The 23,482-nt window shown below is 37.3% G+C and overlaps 1 long non-coding RNA gene, 1 other non-coding gene and 1 pseudogene across 2 annotated transcripts; 1 reads left to right on the top strand and 2 right to left on the bottom strand.

Moving 5' to 3' along the window:
* Window positions 1–289: 289 nt before the first annotated feature.
* Window positions 290–2,666, bottom strand: LOC104429788. The gene is made up of 4 exons (XR_005549286.1): window positions 2,195–2,666; window positions 1,600–1,900; window positions 1,312–1,522; window positions 290–1,009 (listed from the first exon to the last, which is right to left on the bottom strand). It is a non-coding gene; the product is annotated as an aurachin C monooxygenase/isomerase (transcript).
* Window positions 2,667–4,843: 2,177 nt separating this feature from the next.
* LOC120291481 lies at window positions 4,844–8,293 on the top strand. The gene is made up of 3 exons (XR_005549541.1): window positions 4,844–5,079; window positions 7,545–7,597; window positions 8,248–8,293. It is a non-coding gene; the product is annotated as an uncharacterized LOC120291481 (long non-coding RNA).
* A 3,000-nt stretch (window positions 8,294–11,293) lies between these two features.
* Window positions 11,294–13,650, bottom strand: LOC120291952 (annotated as a pseudogene).
* Between the last annotated feature and the right edge of the window lie 9,832 nt (window positions 13,651–23,482).

Genomic DNA, 23,482 nt, shown 5'->3' with positions numbered 1-23,482 from the left:
GTGAAAACATAAATGCTTTGGTTGAAGCACTGATACTAACTGGGTTCTTTTAAGCTGTTTAAAGATGCCCCATTAAAAACTTTCTATTTCATTTTGATAAGTATTCAATAGCTTTCTTATTGATTGCAATGTGAATGCATAGATGGCTAGCCTTGACACACTGTTAGGTCAGTGAGCTTTTCTTAATCATAAATCAAGTTAACTAATTTGTGTAAGGAACAAGTTTTGTGCTGCTGTACAAGGGCTTTGCAACTAGAACAAGAAATAGCTACATTACATGCAACAAGTGTTTTGGTAAATGAGATGATCATTAACTCTCTAACACAAGTCTAATATGAGGGTCACCATCCGTGATGATCCTGTTTAAGTCGGATACTTAAAAAGACACATCTCTTGCTATATTTAGCTGGAGCTAGAAATAATCTGTGTCATGTCCGAAATCAACATTGACATGACCAGAATGGCAACAACTACAAGATGATCACCGTTTGCCAGCCAACAAAAGGTCACTTGATCTGAGCAAAGGATTTTGTCCGAAGAAGGGCACGCCTCTCTGCAGAAGCATCTTGCATTCCTCCTGAGTGGCTGTGTTAGGATTGAAAGGTTTGCAGTCAGGAAGTGCAAGGCCTTGTTTTATCCGCCCGACTTGCCGAGCATGCAAAACTTGCTTGGATGCAACAGGTAGCCTAATGGATTGGTATTCTTCAAGAGCAGCTGTTAGATTTTTCAATCCCAACTTCTCCAAGCACCAGCCTAGGACAGCTGCATCCAGAATCGACATGTTTGTGCTCCTTGAGTTGTGCGGTGTTGTGGGGTGAGCTGCGTCACCAATAAGTACCACATTGTCCCAAACTATTTGTTCTAGTGGATCACAGTCGTAAATGGCATTTATGAAAGGTTCTTTAGTTTCTCTCATGAGCTGAACCAAAGCTGGATGCCAAATTTTCTCTGCATCTTGGTACATCTTCTGAATCATGTCATCACTTACTTTTGTAGTAACTGAATTTCCCTGTAGTTGTCAATGACAGACTAAATATCATATACCATAAGGCACAAGTTCACTCATGGACAGGGATGCATATATAAAGATACATCTATGATGATTTCTGTGATCTAGGTTTTGATGAATTTGGGATATATCCATACCCAGATCTTCTATGAGGGATTCTCATGTAGTTCCTCAAACAAATCTTTTGAATAAACAGGAAAACTATATGACAATTTCCATCACGATCATTTGCATCGTTAACTAAATCCACAACTGCTACTACTATAGTACAGTCGGTGACAAGCAAGATGGGTGAATATTACCTGCAAGTCAGGTTCAGGTTGATTCAAATACCATATCCAGTTCAGCCTTTTGTTTGGGATCTCCTAAAGAACAGTATGATTTCCAGGTGCCAAGTCTAAGTACAGGCATTTTCCAAGCTCCGGATGTGCCTCCCTAACGTTCTTTATAGTTTCAGAATCTTCACTGCCCGAGAAATCAAAAACTCCTCTCCAGGCACAATAGCCGGAATATCTATTATATCAACATAATTATGGTAAGCAAACAAGTCAGGGATTGGTGCATGACAATTTGGCCAGAGAAGTAACCACCTTGGTTTGACATTGGGGAGAAAGTGATTGCGAATCAGGAGAGGCATCCATCTGCAGCGATGAGCAAATCTCCGCATACTTCGGTGGTTTCTCCAGTGTCGAGAACTTGGGCCTTCATTTTAACTGATTGCTTATCATTGGAAACAGAGAAAGAGAGGAAAAGATGGCCCCAGAGGAATATTTCCGGTGGCAATGCAGTGAACAGGTGGTCATGCAGACTAGCCCAATGTGCTGCTCTATGATTGAAATGATCATCTCTTGCCAGTATCTTCCTTGTTTTCTCATCATCGATTGCTTGGTTCTGGTACAAATAGACGCATAAGAATTTGGTAAGAACAAGGACACAATGTTCACTGCTCCATAACAAACATGATCAATATCTATATTTTTAACAAGAAAACCCATATCTCGTTGAAGAACTTAACATCTCCCCTCACTGTCAAGCAAAGCAAGAACTTAAATTTCATGCTGCTAGAAAAAAGACATTCTGCGCCAATTCTCCAGTAACTGTGATCATATACTTCAATACATGTCGTATCTCAAACCTCAGGAGGACCTGAAATAAGACAGAGTTTGTCATATGAAGTTTCCTTACTAGATCACTGGTGAGAGGACAGGTGATGTCTCGGAGGAGTTCGGGGCATCCTGTCCAGGACCTGATCAGCTCCTGAGAGAGAGGATCCAAGCTGAGTCCTGCACCGGTGGGGCTTCCTTTTGGAGGCTTGCGCGATTTCTCTATGACCACAACATCCCAACCCGCCCGAATGAGTGCATGCGCACAGGACACGCCTGCTATACTCCCTCCTACGATCACAGCCTTTGGCTTTGGCTTTGGCTTCAGCTTCTCTTGCTGAGGAAGATCGTGACTGTGACTCATGACTTCTGTTGTACCCTCTCCAGGTCTAGCTCTGCGTTTCTAGTTCATAAAGGAGAGACTGTCCAAGACTCCCAATTGTTGGGTCTCATTTTGGCTGTATGATTGCGGGAAGTGGAATCCAGGGAGTGAAGAAAGTGTTGAGAAGTAGAAGACAATTGGGTCATTGACAAATTTCATGTGCTGATAGGGGTCACCAATCACCCCCCAGAAATAGCATTACCATATAAACCTGTTCTTCTGTGATTGTCTCTTGAAAATGACGTTTTTTTTATCATTATATGTTCGCTAGTTAGCTAACTTTGTGTCGTCTAAATTTTATTTTAAGCATAGAGAAAAAGAAAGCATAGAGTCATCATTGCAACACCATCAAATGATTAAGAAATCAACAATAATTAAAAAGAAAGCATAGTGGTCTTATTTGATTATGTAACTCTATCTTTTGTCTTTCGACTCAAGATTTTCTTTTTGTGACCCAAAAAAAAAGAAAAAAAGATATTTTGGTATAGCTGTTCAATTAATGAAAAGATGTAGTTGTAAAGTTATCATAAAAAAATATATCACCTAGTTATTAGTCGAGTAACACGATTGTTTTACTATGCTTATAATGTTGAAACAAAAGGTTTTTAATTTTTTTTTGAGACTTTTATAGATGATACACAGCCTATTTCACTCATTTGGTACACGACTCATATCCATCAACAATTATCATATGAAAAGTCAATAAACATCACAATCCATGGCGATGAACAAGAATGATGTAAAAAAGAAAAAAATTGCAATTGCTATGTATAAAATTAAGATGCATTACCACCGGCCTTGGTGGCTCCGCTAGATAAGAATCCATTGCCTTAGGGGAAATGTGAGGGGGTCAAACCCCAAGGGAAGCATCGACGTCTTAAGCGTGATACCGGGGTGGTGGGTCCTCCCCTAGCGTCACTCCAGGGTTTACCTACCGGCGTAAACCAAAATTGGCATGCTAAGATTTTTCCCTCCCGTGAAAGTGGAAATCATTTTCCTAGTGCTCCCAATGCAACACGATTGAGTACTTATTTCTACTACTTCCCTCTCATTGTCATGCTCACAACCAAAAAAGAAAAAAAAATTGATCACTTTCCACGAAATTGAATTTCGAGTGAAACTATTTCCTTTGTTGATAAATTATAATGTGAAACAAATCAGGGGCCCATATAAGTCCAAGGTAGAACCAGAAACATAACTAAACCAACTATAAAAGCTAGTTCAGTTCCAAGTTCTTGCAGTTATCAGTTAAAAAAAAAAAAAAAGAATTGAATTGGTACCATACAATTTGGTTCTTGATTCCTTGGTAAGAACCAAAACAGGAACTGATGAACCGAAAAATTACATATCGTAAGTGATGTGTATATCTTTTCATATTGTAATTCCTTTATATATATAATGAGTGAATGTTTTATTTAATCTTCTCTTTTCTTTTTAGATGTGGATTGTCTTAGTAAGGAGATTGTCATCGGTAAATAGAGTTGACGAGTTGAAATGGAATGAATATGTATGATGAGTTTTTCCACAATTATTTTAATTTAATTAATAGTAGTTTTTATTTAAAAATATTATTAAGTGATTAATATGTTTGTTGTTTCTTTTAATTTCAGGTAGTTATAATTTTGAGCAATTTTTCATGAATGATTGAGGACCGAAGCTCTATAATTTAGGTTTTATGTTATGTGTTCTGAACTTTTTATTATTTATTTTGATTTTTCATATTCATTTCCTGTGGATTGTTGCTATTGATGAATGAGGATTTTTGTTGTTGTGCTCATTTTACTTAATTAAAAATGAAACAAAGGGAAAAGGAAAAAAAGCTAGCCGGTTCAACCGATTAATAGGATACGTTCCGGGTTTCAAGATGTACAAGATATGTTTCAAGTTCTAAAAATCGAAGAGATCCATTCTGAAATTTGAAGTGAAATTTGAATCTATCTTGAAACCGACCCGTCCTTAGAACAAAAGCTAGCTTTTCCCCCTGGACTGAAAAACAGAGTGTTGGGCCGTTGGGTGAAGAGAGCAAAATCTTGGGCTCCAAAAATCCAATCTTTGCTCAATCCATTATCCTCCGATCCGAGTCCGAGCAAGGAAGAGAGCAGCCCGAAGCTCCGCCAATGAGTTTCGAATTATGTATGTACTGGTGGCGTATATATTTTGTCATATCAAATTAGGATTGGAACTGTTTTTTCGGTGACGGGGCGCTACTTTTGTTGACAAAACACTATTATCCAATCTGTTCAAACTAGATTTCTGTTAGGATTTGACTAAGGTTTTGTGGCCCAACCAATGCATGTGAGCGGATTTTGGCTTCATCCTACAGTACTGCGGTGGTAGATATCCATCCCAAAGGAGCTTCCCCGACTCCCTGCACAGTGGTGGAAGAGGGCAATTTTCAAGTGGTGACTCCAATGTCCACGCACTCCAAGATAGAAACCGAGGAGTCACTTCCATGCAATCCAAGATGCCAATCGTGGATTTCGACAACGAGAGATCGGTGATTCTGCCATGCAGGCCGGGTATCGGCCTCCAGTCAATTCAAGAAGGCATTTTGTTCAGAGCCAATCATATGTGTCTCGCGCATTGTGAGTTCTTGTCTTGAAACTGACCCTTTTCTGTTTTCCAAAAGCATGATGCTCACAGAAATCTAATTTTCCAATTTTCTGACCGCACATAAGACTTCTCTTACTCACCTCTTCCATCCCTTTGATAGTCATATGGTTTAATCTCACATGCTATAATTTAATGTTGTCTGATTCTTTCATAACCGATGAGATTGCAGTCGAATGAGTAACTATGGTGCCTTGCAGCTGGTGCAAAATACCAGTTTTCAGCTCTTTCATCAATGGAAGTAAACCTCTCATAATCTTTGTAACTTCACCTTTAGCTATAAACGTACAGCCGTTAGCATCAAGTTTACCCAAAGAGATGAGGTTTTTCTTCAAACCAGGAATGTGTCTGACGTTCTCCAAGGTTCAGATCATGCTGTTGTGCATCTTAATGCCGATAGTCCCAATCCCATCTATTTTGCATTTAGCGTTGTTTCCCATTAAAATAACTCCACCATTATATTCTTTGTATGTGGAGAACCAATCACGATTAGGACATGTGGAATGAACATCTTGAATGAAGAATCCAGCTACCACTTGATGTTTTTGTCATCTGCAACCAATAATCAATCTTCATTTTCTTCTTTAGCAACTCCGGCTTGAGTGGGATTTTCATTTTCCCAATTTTGTCTGTTCTAGTAGTTCTGATTGTTCTACTGATTTGGATCCCTTAATTTTGCTGATTCATATGATTTTCTCTTGCTGCTTTGCCTTCAGTTTTAGACAATTGTCTTGATATGCCCCTTAGACTTATGATGGTTGCAAATTAGATCCCTATGCTTCGAATTTGATCTACTCCTACCACCATTGCTTCTCTCAACAGACCTTCCTCGAGCAACTAGGCCAGCCCCATCATCATTATTGCCTTCAAAAGTCAATTTTGTGTCTAGTTTTAGCTTATTAAGAAGAGTTAGTCTTGACATTTTCAAGATCAATAGCTTTTCTTCTAACAACTATCGTCTCTTTAAAATTCTTATAAAAGGATGGTAGTGAAACTAACAATAAGAGAGCGTGATCCTCAATCTCAATATCCATACTTCTTAATTAAGAGATAATAGCATAGAACTCAAAAATATGAGACTTAAGATAAGCACCTTTGGCCATGCAAAGAGTGAGAAGTTGTTGCTTGAGCCTCAATCAATTGGTGAGGGATTTTATCAAAAAAAATATCTCCAATTTCTTCCATACACCTGCAACTATTTTCTGATCTAGTACTTCCTGCAGAACTTCATTCATGAGACACAACTGAATAGAAGACAGGGCTTTTTCATCCAATTCTTCCTAAGTTTCATCCGATGTGCTGTTCGATTTCTTCCTTTCCCAAATAGAGTTTTCTTCAAACCATTCTGCATAAAAACAGCCAACATGTGAATTTGCCATAGGCTGAAATTGCCACACCCATCAAACATCTCAATATCAAATTTTGTGGTTGAACTAGAAGCTACAACCAAAAGATCAAGAAATCCTTTGGTTCTGATACAAGATTGTTATGATAGATGCAGAAACTATAACGAAAAAAAAAAAAAAAAAAAAAAAAAACCTTTGTGGGAAAAACCACGAGGAACGGAGAAGCAAAATCCACTAGAAAATTCAAGGATTGTAAAAAGTGGCTCAAAAATAAAGACTTTCTGTTTTTGGTAAGGAAAAAGACTCTTTCTGTTTCAACTTCTTAAGCTAATAAATTGAGAAAAAAAATATTTATATTGCTCCCAAACCCTAACGTTGGTCCAAGCTCATAGAGAATTCAAGACATACTCAACAGAAGTTAAGCAGATAGTGGGTATGATCTGTGCGATTGTTCATAGAAGTCTTATGCACTGGAAGATTAGATTTATTTTTGTGGAGGTGCCACTCTGGCTATCCATGTTTAGTTTTAGGATCTTACTTATTCTCCGGTTTTCTCCTTTCTCAATTTTTATGTTTGGATGAAAAGTATGGAACCAGTCAATCTTGATTTGGAACTTAGGCCAGATTCTAGTAGCTTGCTGCGATTCATCCCATACAAAAGGTGCGACACAGTATCAAGGTTAAATAGAGTAAAGATGCACTAGAATTTCTTGAAAAGAGATTGCAATTTGATTCTGATTCTCAGCCAGACTGCATGAGGAAAAAAGTTGATAAAGGATGCTTAATTATGTCCTAATGCATGGTTGACTCAGCTGGGGGTTTGAGAATGGCTTCAGTCAGATCCAGACAAATGAATCTTGTCAATGCATGTCTGAATCAGATGTTATTTTCATTACGTGAACAACGTTATATGTGGATAATAATATTAAATTCTAGTTGTTATGCCAATTGGATATTTTATGCGAGTATCCAGCCTTTTCTTGAGATATTCTTTTCAAGTTTTATCATAAATCATGACTTATATCTCTGGACAAGTTGCAGAGGATAAATGATTTATGGAAATGGAGATAACTCTGCTTTTTGGTCACTTGTAGATGTGGACTGGAAATCCAATTGATGGCTGTGCAATCTTTTGGCGTGCTTCAAGGTAAAATTCTTTTTCCCTTCACGACTGTGAACAATTTTCATTTTGATTGATCTAGCTCTGTCGAGCATTAATTTTCAGTGAGCTTCTTCTTGGCTTTCTTGTTATGCCTCCCTTCTTTATACCTCTTCTCCTTTCTCTCTCTTTCTCTTTCCCCTTTCCATGGAACTTTTGGCATGCTAAGGTGTGTGGTCATGGTATGATTAAATCTGCTAGAAGCATGATGCCTACACGAGTGCTTTAGCTCTAGCTGGTCTAGGCCATGTTAATGATTCATTTGATGAGAAGTACCTTCAGTTTTGCCCACTGTCAATTTGTTATTGAAGAATATGGGAGTTTATATTCCTTCATTGGCTTATATTCCTTCCTTCACGTGGCCTATAGTTGGAGGATTGACTTTTTCTCTGTGTTTGATATATTCTATTACATCAATTGTGGATATGGATGGATATTAGATGTGTGCTAATATTAATTTCTTTTTTGCATGATTCATAAGATCACGAGCTTATTAATTTGCAACAGTGCCAATTTCTTTTATCTTCTGTAAGAGATATATATATATATATATATTTCTCTTCAAATTCCACACAGTTTTCCAGATTATAGCAAACTAATTTGGAGAATGTGGTTATGAACTAATATTTATTTATTAGGTTCAAGTTGCTTCAGGAAGAATGCATTGAGTTCAATAAGCTGGGGCTCCGTATAATGTTGCTCAGATATGCGTGCTTGAGGTACATCAAACCTAATATAAATGGAGATAAAAAGAACAGGGACATTCGGTGTGATTACTTAGACCTCATTTCATACTCCCAGTTTTTCTTGATGGACAGCTAGTGAGTGAAAATGAGACTGGAAATACAGCACATCAATCAGCCAGGTAATACTAAGATCTCTCTCTCTCTCCAAGCCCCGATCAAACAACAAAAGACACACAAAGAAATGACCAGTACATAGCAACGAGGATACAATTACATAATAAGGATGGACACATTTCGTGTTAAGTACTAGTAATAGAAGTTGAGAAAGCTATACAAAAATCAGTTAGCTTGTTGCTCTTCTCCTCTTAATCAGGCCATTTAGTCTCATTTTCAGAATTGCAGAACCAACCAAAGTGCTTGCTGCTTCTTTCTTCTATCTCATTTCCGTGTCATGCTTTTATTTCTGGTTAGATACAGTTTTTGAACATCAAGAACAATGAAATATTTTGCCAAGTGTGGCTGTTCCTTTGGCATAATTCTATAAAAGAATAATTTTATGACTTTCATTAACATCTGAAAAGCTGTGGTACATTCTTCCTAGCATGATAATTGTAAAGCTGTTAAAATGAAAAAGAAAAACTTCCATGGTAATATTGAAACTTAAGAGGAAAAAAGTTGATATTGAGATGCGACTGCAAGATTAATTTGCAGTCTGAAGTGACCCTTTGTAATAGGAATCTGTTGCTTCCTGGTGCCTATTTTGATGATTATGTGTATTGTTGAACAGGTGGTCAAGTTTCTTTGCATTCCTTTTTATTTAGAAGTCACGATAACTTTTATCATTTTTGTGTGTTACATTTGGTTGTGTCATTGACAGTTCAGCAGGTTCTACAAAGATTGTGGTCTGTAACATTCACGTGCTCTACAATCCTAAAAGAGGAGAAATAAAGCTTGGTCAGGTAGTTGATGTCTTCCAATGATTAATGGTTGGATATCCAGCATAATATTCTATCATAAGTATTCTATTATTTGTCAACTATGTTTCTGAATTTGGAAGCTGGGCGTTTTTTTGTAGTACTCTCAAGGTAGGCTTTTCCATGTCCAGCCAAAAAAAAAGGAGGTTGAAGGAAAGAGAGATATAGAGAAATGACCCATAATTAATAAGGCTTGCTTACCTTCACCGGGGATAGATGAGTTGAATTCATTAAAATTTGGAATACACAAGTTGAGCAGAAAACTCTCTATATATTCACTATATAACCCATAGATTCACACACTCACAATTGCGAGAAAATCAAAGAGATTTATCGCTATACAAAATAGGAAATTAAAAATAACCAAACTGTTCCTAAACCCATGGCTTTCACTGCAGACCTCCAGAAAAAATCTCAAGTCAGTTGACTCAAAATATATCAGCTTGGGTCAACATTTGTCCTGGGTTCACACAAACTCAAGTTGCATGGGAATGAGTGTTGAGTGTGGCTATGGGGACATTAACTTCAAAGTAAATTACATCATATTGCAAAATTGCTTACAAGCTAAAAAATCATGATGAACATCTGAAGAAAGATTGTTAATAGTATCCAAAAAGCTAGATTCGCATGCATATTGCTTTTTAAGAGTGAACGTATATATTTGTATCTTCACATTTCCATGTTCTATGTACAAGTTTTAAGTATTTATATTCCGATTCCACGAGTCCCACATTGAGTTCAAGGAGAGGACATACTGTGGGATGGTAGGTTACATGTGAAACTCTTTGGTTCAGGACAATACATATTATGTTACTCAACACCCTGGGACTCAGTAAAGATGATCGAGATCTTTTTCTATTTAAAAGTGTTTTATACAACGTATTATGTTTAGATAAACCTAGGTGTTCTGTAGATAAAGTAGTTGATGTTGATATTTTGCATCTGTTCAACAGGTAAGGGTTCTTCTCGACAGGGCTTATGCTGTCTCCCGACCTTGGGCTGATGCTCCTGTTGTTCTTTATGCAGTAAAGCTGATTTAGTTTGTTCTCCAACTGAGTCAACTTCTAATACGTCATTACAATCTTCTCCTTATGCTGTACCACAGTCCTCTGTACAATTTCATATCCAAGCAGAAGGTAAGTTTTACTTGTTAGATTACCTTTACAATTATTTCGGAAATGATGTTGGCATGTGGGTGGTAGTGCTGTGTGCCTCTCAATTCATTTGTGCTTCATTTGATTTGGCAGTTAAGTTTGTCTGGACTAGATAGAGATAAAGTATCTGGTCAAGCCTCTGCAGAAATTCTCCCAATAATACCAGATAGTCAAAACACTCCATAAGGTTTGGATCAGATTTTAAAGCTGTAAGAGGAAACTTTGAATTTGCCGATGGTTCTGATTTAAACATTGTTTCTTCTTCACGAAATTTTGCAGTGGTCAAACTCAGTTCTGGGTGGACTACAATAAGCTAAAAGATTCTACCTTGGATGAGCAGAAGCAGCGGAACCTAGATAACAACAAGGAAAATTCTCTTAGTGTGGATGAACCGTCTCAGCATAGGTGTACAGACAGTGACCCAGCATCCTCTGCTAATTCTTGCACCAACAGGCAGACTGCAAGTGACAACTGCAAACTAAATCAATCCAGCAGATGATGATGCAAATGAAAATGGATGACCTTCCATACTTGTTTGGACAAAGAACCAAACTCAAATACTTTGGTTGGGGAAACTGTGTTTCCTCTTGATGATGTCAATTCAAGCAAAGATAAGTGTACTTTTCAGATGGCTTCTTCATGTGTCACTGAGCTATCTGATTTAGATAATTTGCAAGCAAAAGATTGCACAGATGTTCTATGGACATCTTCCTTTATGGGCGAAGACTGTACTAGTGGGGTCACTATAGATGTTGAATCTCTAGATTCAAATGATGCAAAGATACTTCGCTTGTCTTGTCGTGCCACAAGTCTACTTCTGGCAATGCTGAAACCGCTTTTCAGAAATTGCAGGGCATATAATATCTCCACCAGTCAATGACAAACAGGATAATATTTTAACCTCACATGTTGAGTTACTTGGGGATACAATGGATGGCTCAATGGATGAGGAGCTGAAGAAGTTGTCTCTCCATGAGCCGGAAGAATGAAGCATGCAAGTTGGATGTTCTTGTGAGGATGACGCCACATTCTTATCTGCATTACACAACGTAGGAGGTGCAGATTCCTCTCCTGTTAGTAAAATTGTCAAGGAGTTTTCATCTGGTTTGGAATTTAAGCCTGTTGAAGGAGAGATCTCTACTTATGATCCTTCATTGTGGACACCAATGGAGATAGCTACAGCAACTGGCAGTGCAGATTGTCTTTTTCTGGAGCATCCCCTCAAACTTAAGAGCACATATGCCGAAGTAGAGGTAGATTATACATTCTTGAGATTCTTTCTTGATCTGTTTATTTTAGTATACTTGTATAATAGACTGCATAAAAAGGAGTCTAGACCAGTCTAGACCAAGATATCAATGCATGCATCTATGCACGATTATTCTAGCCAACTCAGGAAGCTAAACTTTCTCTGCTTCTCTGTGCATTCCCTTGATCATTTCGCTGCTGACTTTCATGATAACAGAGTTTCCCCGTATGAAATTTTAGAAATATGATATTTTCCGTTGTTCCTATCTGGTTTTGCCACACCTAAATAGATGGTAAAGAACTCTACAATTGATTAGATGCTTCCTGATGCATCTGTGTTAAGCAAAATGTGGATTTTTTTCTACTATATGAAGAGTGCTACGGCTGAAAATATTTTTAACTAAGAATGTTCTGGTCTGAGGAGATAGTATTTGTATAATCCTTTGAAGAAGCTGGATGCATTCGTGTTATAAAAGGGCTAAAGTGGATTGAGCGGGAGCAGTAATCAAGATAAGGTGATCTACTACTATGAACTGCATTGCTATCCTCTGAGGAAACTAGTCTTCACAATTAGGACTGCACATAGTTGTCAAGACTCAAAAATCTTGCAGAGAACTACTTGTTTCATAGTGACGATGTTTGAGGAAGTTTGGCATCTCATATTTACTTCACCTGATGGAAATTTGCAGGAAAGATAAACATTTTGGCAAATATTTGTTCTTTCCTAATAAAGATAACAGCATTCAATGGTGGTTAACTAAATCGAAAATTCAATGGAAAAAAGTAGAGTGAGGATTCTACGAGAAGATTTACCTTCAGTTCAGGCTCAGGCTGATTGATGTACCAAATCCAATTAGGCCTTTGGTTCAGGAGTTCATAGAACAGGCGATGAGTCCCAGAACCCAGCTCGAAGTACAGACACTTCCCAAGATCAGGATAAGCTCTCTTGATCCCCAAAATGGCTTCTGAGTTTTCTCGTCCTGAAAAATCGAGAACTCCCTCCATGCACAATAACCTGAATACCTACAAAAACAGTTGCTATCATTTCACACTACAAGCTCAAATGCAAGTCTTTTGCGATATTTAAAAAAAAAAAGAAGGCATGGGGGTCTGAATTCATTGGTTTCAGAAAGAACCTCAGTTTAAGGTCGGTGAGGAAACTCTGTCGAATGGAAGACAGACACCCATCTGCTGCGATAAGCAAGTCACCGGTTTTGTCAATTGTATAATTGGTCTTGAGAACTCTAGTTTTGATTTTGACTTCAGCCTTGTCGTCAGATAGGCTGAATGACAGGAACACATGACCCCATAACACAACATTCGGTGGTAGTTCCTTGCAAAGAAGGCCATGGAGGTCAGTCCAGTGCGCTACTCTGAAATTGAATTCCTCATCCCTTGTGAGCACCTGGCTCACTTAGCCTGAATTGGATACAACGAGACCATGGATTCGCACTAATTCAGAGGTGAACTCAGTCTAATTTGGTGTAACTATTGAAACCAAACCAAGACGGTGAAACAATCAATTTGGTTGTTGGGTTTTACTTTTGTCACAAAGAGAGGATATGATCCTCATGTTATTTCACAGAAACAATATGTTTTATGCGCATCTTTACACACGTTTCTTGTTTGAGAGGAACAATTTTTCTACTGTTGTACAATGACTATTGCTGCCGTAACAAGAAATAGGTAAATTATATGCATCAGTTGCCCAAGTTCAAGTGCTTCAGTAGATGAAATGATCATTAACTTTCTTAACACAAATCTAAGGTGACACTAGTCAGAAAACATGTGACGGTTTGGCTCGAAATGATTGAGAATTATAGCTAGATAGTGACGGCCGAATATTTTATGCAGTAGTCTTATAATATAACTGTGACATTTGCCAAAACTAGTCAGACAATTTAAAGAATCAAACGCATATTATTTGCAATACCCACCTTGCAAGCGATGTGATTAGTTGTCCACATTACATTAGCCATGTCGAATAAATGAATGATGTGTTCGCGTGTTTGCAGTATTGTAATTAAAGAAATGTTTTGGTGAAAGTGCGCATTTTGGGCTATTCTTTTCAGCTATCTAAAAATACTATGTTAGAAAATTTATTTTCCTTCTCGATAAGTAATCACCGGCATTCCTGTTTCTTGATATATGAATGCATGCATGGCTAACTTTGATGCAGTGATAAATCTAGAATATTTTGTTATTCATCAAATTGCCAAATTTATGAGGGTAAGGGACAAGTTTTCAGCTGCTATACAAGGACTATTGCCGCTGTAACAAAAAAACAGGTAAATTACATGCATTTAGCTTAATCCAAGTGCTTTAGTAGATGAAGTGATCCTTAATCCTCTTAAGGTAAATCTAAGGGGACATCGGTTGGAACATGTGGCAGTTTGGCCTAGAATGATTGAGAATCATAGCTAGATAGCGACGGCCGGATAGTCTTTTAATGGCCATGACATCTGCCAAAACTAGTCAAATAGAATAAAAAATCAAACACAAATTTTTTTTGTGATACCCATCATGCAAGCACTGTTATTGGTCGTCCGTGTTGCGTTAGCCATGTATAACAATGAACTATTAGTTTGACATGTTTGCTTTATTGTAATTAGAAAAATGTTCAATTGAAGTGTGGATCCTAGAATATTCTTTTCAGCTATCTAAAGGTGCTATGTTATAAACTTCATTTTCCTTTTCAATAAATAATCACCAACGTCCCTATTTGTCGATATGTGAGTGCACATGGCTAGCTTTGATGCAGTGATGGATTGGGAATATTTTCTTATTCATAGATCAAATTGACTAATTTGTGAGGGTACGGAACATGCTTTCTACTGTTGTACAATAACCATTGCTGTTGCAATAAGAAACAAGTAAATTACATACATCAGTTGGCTTAATCTAAGTGTTTTAGTAGATGAAAGACAAATCTAAGGTGACATCAATCGAAACATATGACGGTTTGACCCGGAATGATTGAGAATCATAGATAAACAATGACGGCTAGATATTTTATACAATAGTCTTGTAATATGACCATGATATATACCAAAATTAGTTAGATATTTTCAAAAATCAAATACATAAATTATTTATGATACCCATCACGCGAACACTATGATTGGCTGTTTGCATTACATTAGCCATGTAGAACAACAATGAACTATAAGTTCGACATGTTTGCTTTATTGTAATTAGAAAAAAATTTCGATCGAAGTGCGGATTCTGGGATATTCTTTTCGGCTATCTAAAGGTGTTATGTTAGAAACTTTCTTTTCCTTTTCAATAAGTAATCATTGACGTTCCTATTTCTGGATTTGTGAATGTAGACATGGCTAGCTTTGATGTACTTATAGATCAGGAATATTTTCTAATTCAAAGATCAAGTTGACTAATTTGTGAGAATGAAAACAAGTTTTCCAGCTGCTGTACAAGAACTATCGCTACTGTATCAAGAAACAGGTAACTTACATATATCAGTTGGCCTAATCCAAATGCTTTAGTATATAAAATGATCCTTAGCACTCTTAACACAAATCTGAAGTGACATCGATCTGAACATGTGACAATTTGGCTCGGAATTATTGAGAATTATTGCTAGACAACGATGACCAAATATTTTATGCAATAGTCCAATAATATGGGCATGACATTAAAACTAGTCAAATTATTTCAAAAATCAAACACATAAATTATTTATGATACCCATCATGTGAGCACTATGATTAGTCGTCTATGTTGCGTAAGCCATGTAAAACAATGAAACATAAGTTTGAGATGTTTGCTATATTATAATTGGATAAATGTTTCGGTCAAAGTGCAGATGTTGGGATATTCTTTACTGTTATTTAAAGGTGCTAAATTAGAAACTTTCTTTTCTTTTTCAATAAGTAATCACCAGCATTCTTATCTTTGGATATGTGACTGCATACATGACTAGTTTTGACGCAGTGATAGGTCATGAATATTTTCTTATTCATGGATCAAGTTGATTAGTTTGTGAGGGTGAGGAACAAGTTATCTACTACTATACAAGGACTATTGCTGCCGTAACAGGAAACAGGTAAATACATTAGTTAGCCTAATCTTAGTGCTTTAGTAGATAAAATGACCCTTAACTCTCTTAACACAAATCTAAGGTGACATTCATCGAAACATGGGGCAGTTGGACTGTAAATGACTAATAATCATAGTTAGATAATGACGGCCTAATATTTTATGCAATAGTCTTATGATATGGCTATGACATCTGTCAAAACTAGTTAGACAACTTGAAGAATCAAACGCAGAAATTATTTGTGATACCCATCGTACGAGTGATATGATTAGTCATCCGCATGACATTAGCCATGTCGAACGAATGAACGATAGGTTCAATGTATTTGCTGTATTGTAATTAAAGAAATGTTTTAATTAAATTGTGGATTTTTGGCTATTCATTTTGGCATCTAAATGTACCATGCTAGAAACTTTCTTTTCCTTTTTGATAAGTAATCACCGGCGTTCCTATTTCTTAATATGTGAATGCATACATAGCTAGCTTTAACACAGTGATAAATTGGGAATTTTTTCTTATTCAAAAATCAAGTTGACTAATTTGTCAGGGTAAGAAACAAATTTTTTGCTGATGTACAAGGACTATTGCTATTGTAACAAAAAAACAAGTAATTCTCATGCATCAGTTGGCTTAATCCAAGTGCTTCAGTAGATGCAATGATCCGTATCCCTCTAAACACAAATTTAAGGTGACATTGGTCAAAACATATGGTGGTTTGGCCCAAAATGACTCAAAATCATAGCTAGACAACGACGGCCAGATATATTATGTAGTAGTTTTATAATATGGTCATGACATCTACCAAAACTAATCAGATAGTTTCAAAAATCAAACACATAAAACATTTATGATACCCATCACGCGAGCACTATGATTGATTGTCTGCATTGCATTAGCCATGTAGAACAATGAGCTATTAGTTTGACATGTTTGCTTTGTTGTAATTGGAGAAATGTTTCAATTAAAGTGTGGATTTTGAGATATTCTTTTCGGCTATCTAATATTGCCATGTTAGAAATTTTATTTTTCTTTTTAATAAGTAACCACCGGCATCCTTATTTTTTGATATGTGAGTGGATACATGGTTAGCTTTGTTGCGGTGATAGATTATGAATATTTTCTTATTCACAGATCAAGTTGACTAATTTGTGAGGGTAGAGAACAAGTTTTCTGCTACTGCATAAGGACTATTGCTATTGTAACAAGAAATAGGTAAATTACATGCATTAGTTGGCTAGCCAAGTGGTTCAATAGATGAAATGATCATTAACCCTCTTGAGACAAATGTAAGGTGACATCCGTTGGAACATGTGGTGATTTGGCCCAAAATGATTGAGAACCATAGCTTGACAACGACAGCCAGATATTTTATGTAGTAATATTATAATATGGCCATGACATTTGCCAAAACTAGCCAAAAAATTTAAAAAAAAAATCAAACACACAAATTATTTATGATACCCATCACGCGAGCACTATAATTGGTCATCAGCATTACGTTCGCTAGTAGAACAATGAACTATAATTTCGACATGTTTGCTTTATTGTAATTAGATAAATATTTCAATCAAAATGCAGATTTTGGGATATTCGTTTTGGTTATTTAAAGGTGCGTTGTTAGAAATTTTCTTTTGACATGTAAATGCATATAGACTAGCTTTGACACAGTGATAAATCAAGAATATTTTTTTATTCAAAGATCAAGTTGACTAATTTGTGAGGGTGAGGAACAACTTTTCTGATGCCATACAAAGACTATTGATGCTGTAACAAGAAACGGGTAAATTACATGCATTAGTTGGCCTAAACAGAGTGCTTCCGTAGGTGAAATGATCCTTAATCCTCTTAACAAAAATCAAAGGTGACATCGGTCAGAACATGTGGTGGTTTGACTCGAAATGATTGAAAATCATAGTTAGATAGCTACGGTTGGATATTTTATAAAGTAATCTTATAACATGGCCATGACATCTGCCATTGTTTCAAAAATCAAACACATAAATTATTTATGATACCCATCATGCAAGCACTGTGATTGGTCGTTGGCGTTGTGTTAGCCACGTAAAACAATGAACCATAAGTTTGTCATTTTTGTTGTACTAGGGAAATGTTCAGTCGAAGTGTGGATTATAGAATATTCTTTTTGACTATCTAAACGTGCTACGTTTGAAACTTTCATTTCCTCTTCAATAATCACTGGAAATCCTATTTCTGGATATGTGAATGCATATATGGTTAGCTTTTCACGCAGTGATCTATCATGAATATTTTGTTATTCATAGACCAAGTTGACTAATTTGTGAGGGTAAAGAACAAGTTTTCTGCTGTTGTGCAAGGACTTTTGTTGCCGTAACAAGAAATGGGCAAATTATGTATTAGTTGGCCTAATCTAAGTGGTTTAGTACAAAATTGATCCTTAACTCTCCCAAGAAAAATCCAAGGTGACATTGGTCGAAACATATGGCAGTTTGGCCTAGAATGGTGGAGAATCATAGCTGGATAGCAACAACAGGATATTGTGTGCAGATAACTTATAATAGGGGCCATGACATCTATTAAAACTAGTCAGATTGTTTCAAATATCAAACATAGAAATTATTTATGATACCCATCACACGAGCACTGTGATTGGTCGTCCGCATTACATTAACCATGTAGAACGATTAACCTTAAGTTCGACATGTTTGTTGTATTGTAATTAAGAAATGTTTTGGTTGAAGTGCGGATTTTGGGATATTTTTTTGGCTATTTAAAGATGTGACGTTAGAAACTTTCTTTTCCTTTTTAATAAGTAAGCCTTGGCATTGCTATTTCTTGATATATGAATGCATAGATGGTTAGCTTGGATGCAGTGACAGATTAGGAATATTTTCTTATTCAAAGATCAAGTTGACTAATTTGTGAGGGTGAGGAACAAGTTTTCTACTGCTATACAATGACTATTATTATTGTAATAAAAAATAGGTAAATTACATGCATCAGTTGACCTAATTCAAGTGCTTCAATAGATGAAATGATCATTAACCCTCTTAACACAAATCTAAGATGACATCAGTTAGAACATATGGCAATTTGGCTTGAAGTGATTAAAAATTGTAGCTAGACAGCAATAATCACATATTTTATGCAATAATCTTATAATATGATCATGACTTCTACAAAAACTTGTCAAGCAATTTCAAGAATCAAACACAAAAATTATTTGTGATACCCATCATGCGAGTGATGTAATTAGTTGTCCACATTACATTAGTCATGTCAAATGAATGAACAATAGGTTTGACGTATTTGCTATATTGTAATTAAAGAAATGTTTGGTTGAATTGTAGATTTTGGGATATTCTCTTCTGCTATCTAAAGATACCATGTTAGAAACTTTCTTTTCTTTTTCGATAAGTAAACACTAGCATTCCTACTCGTGACAACCTGAATTTTCAAATTTTGTTTTCAATTAAATAAATCGGGCTTTTCATTGACGCGCCTATAGCGCTATTCTCTGAGTTGATCACTCATGAGATTACTAGACTATCAGGAGAAGCCACTAAGGGATTTTAACGCAATGGACTTGAGAATTCGACTAGAAATCGACTATTCAACCGTGTTGATCTACAAGGGTCATTACGGGACCGTCAAAATTGATCAGAGACTGGAGATAAGTCGATTCGATAAAGATATGTGATTAGTGTGTGGGTGATTCCACCTGATTGCAAAATTTCTGTCGAACGACACTAGATTGATTTTTCTGTCATTTTTGTACCATGTGTCCGTATTTGAAATCTCAAGATTTTCACGATAATCGAGAGTTACCAATGAGTCGAAGATGTATAATGTGGCTTGAAAACAATCAACCACGGTCCAATGCACTAAAAATTCATAAAAGCTACCCGATAGACTAAATCACGCTAAAATCACGTCAGATTAAAATTAACCGCGAATTTGAACCCGATTTCAGAAATTGAAAGTTCTATCGTGTCACAATTCATTTTAGGAATGTCGACTTAACCTTCGAAGAATTTTTGGCGATTCCGAGATTTTTACGGAAAATCATTTCGGACGTTTTGGAAATTAACAGAAATTCGGATGGGCTCATTTGAAGGGAATTTTGGCCTCCTTACCAAGCTATTTGGCGATGGGGACTTGCAGAAATTTGTATGAGATTTTTCTACAGCGAAATTGGACATCGAATTGGAAAAATTCGTGGAGGAATTGAAGTTCAATTGATGAAATTCAGAGCTTGTAGAAGGGCCTGGATTTTTAGCATCAAAAAATGATTATTTGGTAAAATTTATTTTAGAAAGAAATAGGGGACATGCAATCAATGTAGGGGATATTATATGTAGACCTTCCCTTTTCTTGCCCAAGCTTGCCGAGCACGCTGAACCGTTCCCATCCTCTTCGCGCATCCAGCCGCTTCCCTCCTTGCTGCCGACTTACTTGCTTCACTTTCATTTTGGCTTTTTCTCCGTTTCGTTTGTTCCTTCGAGGCAGCACTCTCATCGTTGTTTCTTTCTCTCTCTCTCACGCCTGCCGCACCATCTTCATCCACCAAATTTCCCTCTGCCATTCGTCCGAAGCTGCCCCACCGTGGTCCGCATCTCCGTTCCAGTCAACCCTGCAGCGCCACCGATCCTCCTTTGCCTCGGTTTCCTTCGATTTCTTCATCTCTCTGCCAACGCCTCCACCAGCTGGCCACCTCCCTTCCTCCCCTCTGAGGCTGCTACCACCCGTCTGCTCCCCATCAATCCTATCTCCACTTCCTCTCTCACGCTGCGGTTTCACCCCAGCATTCCAGCAGCCCACCGAGTCAACAAAACCGGTGAAGCTCTCCCCAACGTTGACCGCAAATCTCCACTCGTCTAGCATCAATCGACCGAAGCAGCACACGCCAGCGAAGCAACTCCACCAATCCACCTCTGCCACCGAAACAGTTTCTGCTTTGCCGCTGCCAGCCCATCCTCGCCCGAAGCAAGCTTCAGCCCGTTCGAAGCCACACCAGCGAATTTCACGGCCCGTGCGTTCAGCCCACATGAATTCCAGCCCATCTTTAGTCTTGGTCAAGCCCATTTGAAGCCCACAAGTTCAGCCGCTGCAGCCCGTGAACTTCAGCCCACTGAAGCAAGCCCAACCTGCAGACCAAGCCCAGCACTTGCTGTGGACTTACAAGGCCTTTTGGGCGCGGTCCAAGTGTCTATTGACGCCACCAAAAGTTCGGATTTCGGCCACCGCGTGGTGAACCGGTTTTCGCCGGTAAGTTTATGCACTAAACTCTTCTTAGTAGGCTAATGATGTTTAAGGGATGTTTAGTTTAAATTAATTAGGGATTATGTGGTTAGTTAAATTAGATTAGTGATTTAATTAGTTAATTATGCATATTATGTGGTTAGATTAGATTAATTAAGGCCTACATAGGATGTGTTATTTATCTAGACAGGTTCGGAAATTTTTCGTGCCCTTGGTATTTAATTTAGTGATTACATCCTTGTTTAGTATTTTCGGTATCTAAATTGATTTATTTAATTAATTTTAGTAATTATTTAATTATTAAATATTTTTCCGGAAATTAGAGCAAGATATCCAAAGTGTCCGGAATTCCGTGCCGATTGTAATGGTGTGGTTAATTTCTGCAGTTGAATGTTAAATTGTACAAATCGAGTGCCGATTGGAATTTTGAGTATTTAATTCTAAAATTTGTGAATTTCGTTATTTATTCAGAAAATGCCAGGTATCGGATTTTAACACCGAAAATAGTTTTATATACTATATAAAATAGTGGGATTTTAAATTGGAAAATATCAATTTTTCTGATTTGATCTGACCGTGTACCCATGCACGACTATTTTATTGTGTATTTCTAATACGAATAAAATAGGTAAGAACCACCCGTGGTGACGGCGTAGTGGTTGAGCTTCAGTTCCTTTTGGGAGAGGTCTGGAGTTCGAATCTCTTCATTGTCTACCTTGTTGGAAAGGAACCCACGACTTGCCTAGGACAGAAAGGGTGGTGGTGACTCTTTTGCTCCTCTAAGGTTTACTCCACCGCGAAGCGGCGCATGGAGGTTCCCTGGGTACCAAAATAAATAAATAAATAAATAAATAATAAAATAGGTAAGGTTCATCATTCTAATGGAGATATTTGAGTGCAATGCACGGTGCCTTGGGCCATAATTGAGTGATCGTGTGTTGGTTAAGAGAACCCGTCTCGTGTTGTTAAGCTAGACGGTAACCCTTATATGGGACGCTCTTAGACAACGGGAAGCCGGTCGCATTAGATTCTGGACATGTGCTCCTTCGGGAAAACCATCTAGGAAAGATGTAGCCGTGCTCAATGGTATGAGACGAAGCTTGGTAATGCTAGAAGACCGCTGAACATAGAGTAGTCCGTGCTATATGCCAAGAACAAAACTAGGAACGCATGATTAATTGAGTTGAACGCGTCAGATTATGGGATAAAATTGTGTGGCACGGTATAAGACATGTCATAACAATTTGGCCCTATAATCAGGACCCTTGTGCTTTGTTATAATTGATTATGGCGTTCCTATTGATGAGCTTAATTGTTGCTCATGTCTTTATGGCTGTTTATGATATGAATTGTGCTGACCTACAAGGTGGATCTGAGATGAGGTAAGTCCCTATGGTGGTGTGATTGTGTGGTTAGGACGCTTCTAGGTATATCACCCTCCTAATCGAGAGCGAGAACTTGCTGAGATTTATATCTCACTCCGTCATGGGCTTAAATTTTCAAGGCTGTAGAATGGAGGACTTGGAGTCGTGCTGAGATGACCTAAAGTGTAGGTCAGTTAGGACCACTTCTTTTTGGAGAATCGTCTTTTGTAGACTTTTGGTTGCTGACCTTTGTATATAACTCAATTAGTTTATAAAAGCATGTTTGTTTGTGAAATTGTTGTCCTACTTTTCTATCCCGAGATAGTTACTGTCAGGGGATTTATTATTTGCTTCTGCATATGCGATAAAATGAAAGGGTCGGTAACTCATCCTGAGAAGTCGCAAATTTTATCGACTACCAAGGGATGGGCACGCGCTCGGAATTCAAGGCGTGACAGTACTTCTCGACATGTGAATGCATACATGACTAGCTTTGATGTAGTGATAAATTAGGAATATTTTGTTATTTATAGATCAACTTGACTAATTTGTGAGGGTGAGGAACAAGTTTTCTATTGCTAAACAAAGACTATTGTTGCTGAAACAAGAAACATGTAAATTACATGCATCAGTTGGCGTAGTCTAAATGCTTTAGTGGATAAAATGATTCTTAGTTCTCTTAACACAAAGCTAAGGTGACATCTATCAGAACATTCGGCGGTTTGGCCTGGAATAATTGAGAATATGCAATGGTCTTATATTATGACCATGACATTTGTGAAAACTAGTGAGATAGTTTCAAAAATCAAACACAAAAATTATTTATGATTCTCATCATGCAAGCATTTTGACTGATTGTCCACGTTACTTTAGTGTAGAATGATGAACCATAAGTTCAACTTGTTTGTTGTATTATAAGTAGAGAAATGTTTTGGTCGAAGTGCGGATTCTGAGATATTCTTTTCGGTTATCTAAAGGTGCTTCATTAGAAGCTTTCTTTTCCTTTTCAATAAGTAATCACCAGCATTCATATTTCTAGACATGTGAATGGATACATGGCTAGACGCAATGATAGATCGAGAATATTTTGTCATTCATAGATCAAGTTGACTAATTTGTGAGGGTGAGAAACAAGTTTTCTGTTGCTGT

Source organism: Eucalyptus grandis, chromosome 3, assembly GCF_016545825.1.
Source record: "Eucalyptus grandis isolate ANBG69807.140 chromosome 3, ASM1654582v1, whole genome shotgun sequence".
Lineage (NCBI taxonomy): Eukaryota > Viridiplantae > Streptophyta > Magnoliopsida > Myrtales > Myrtaceae > Eucalyptus > Eucalyptus grandis.
This window is presented reverse-complemented; position numbering and strand designations above follow the sequence as displayed.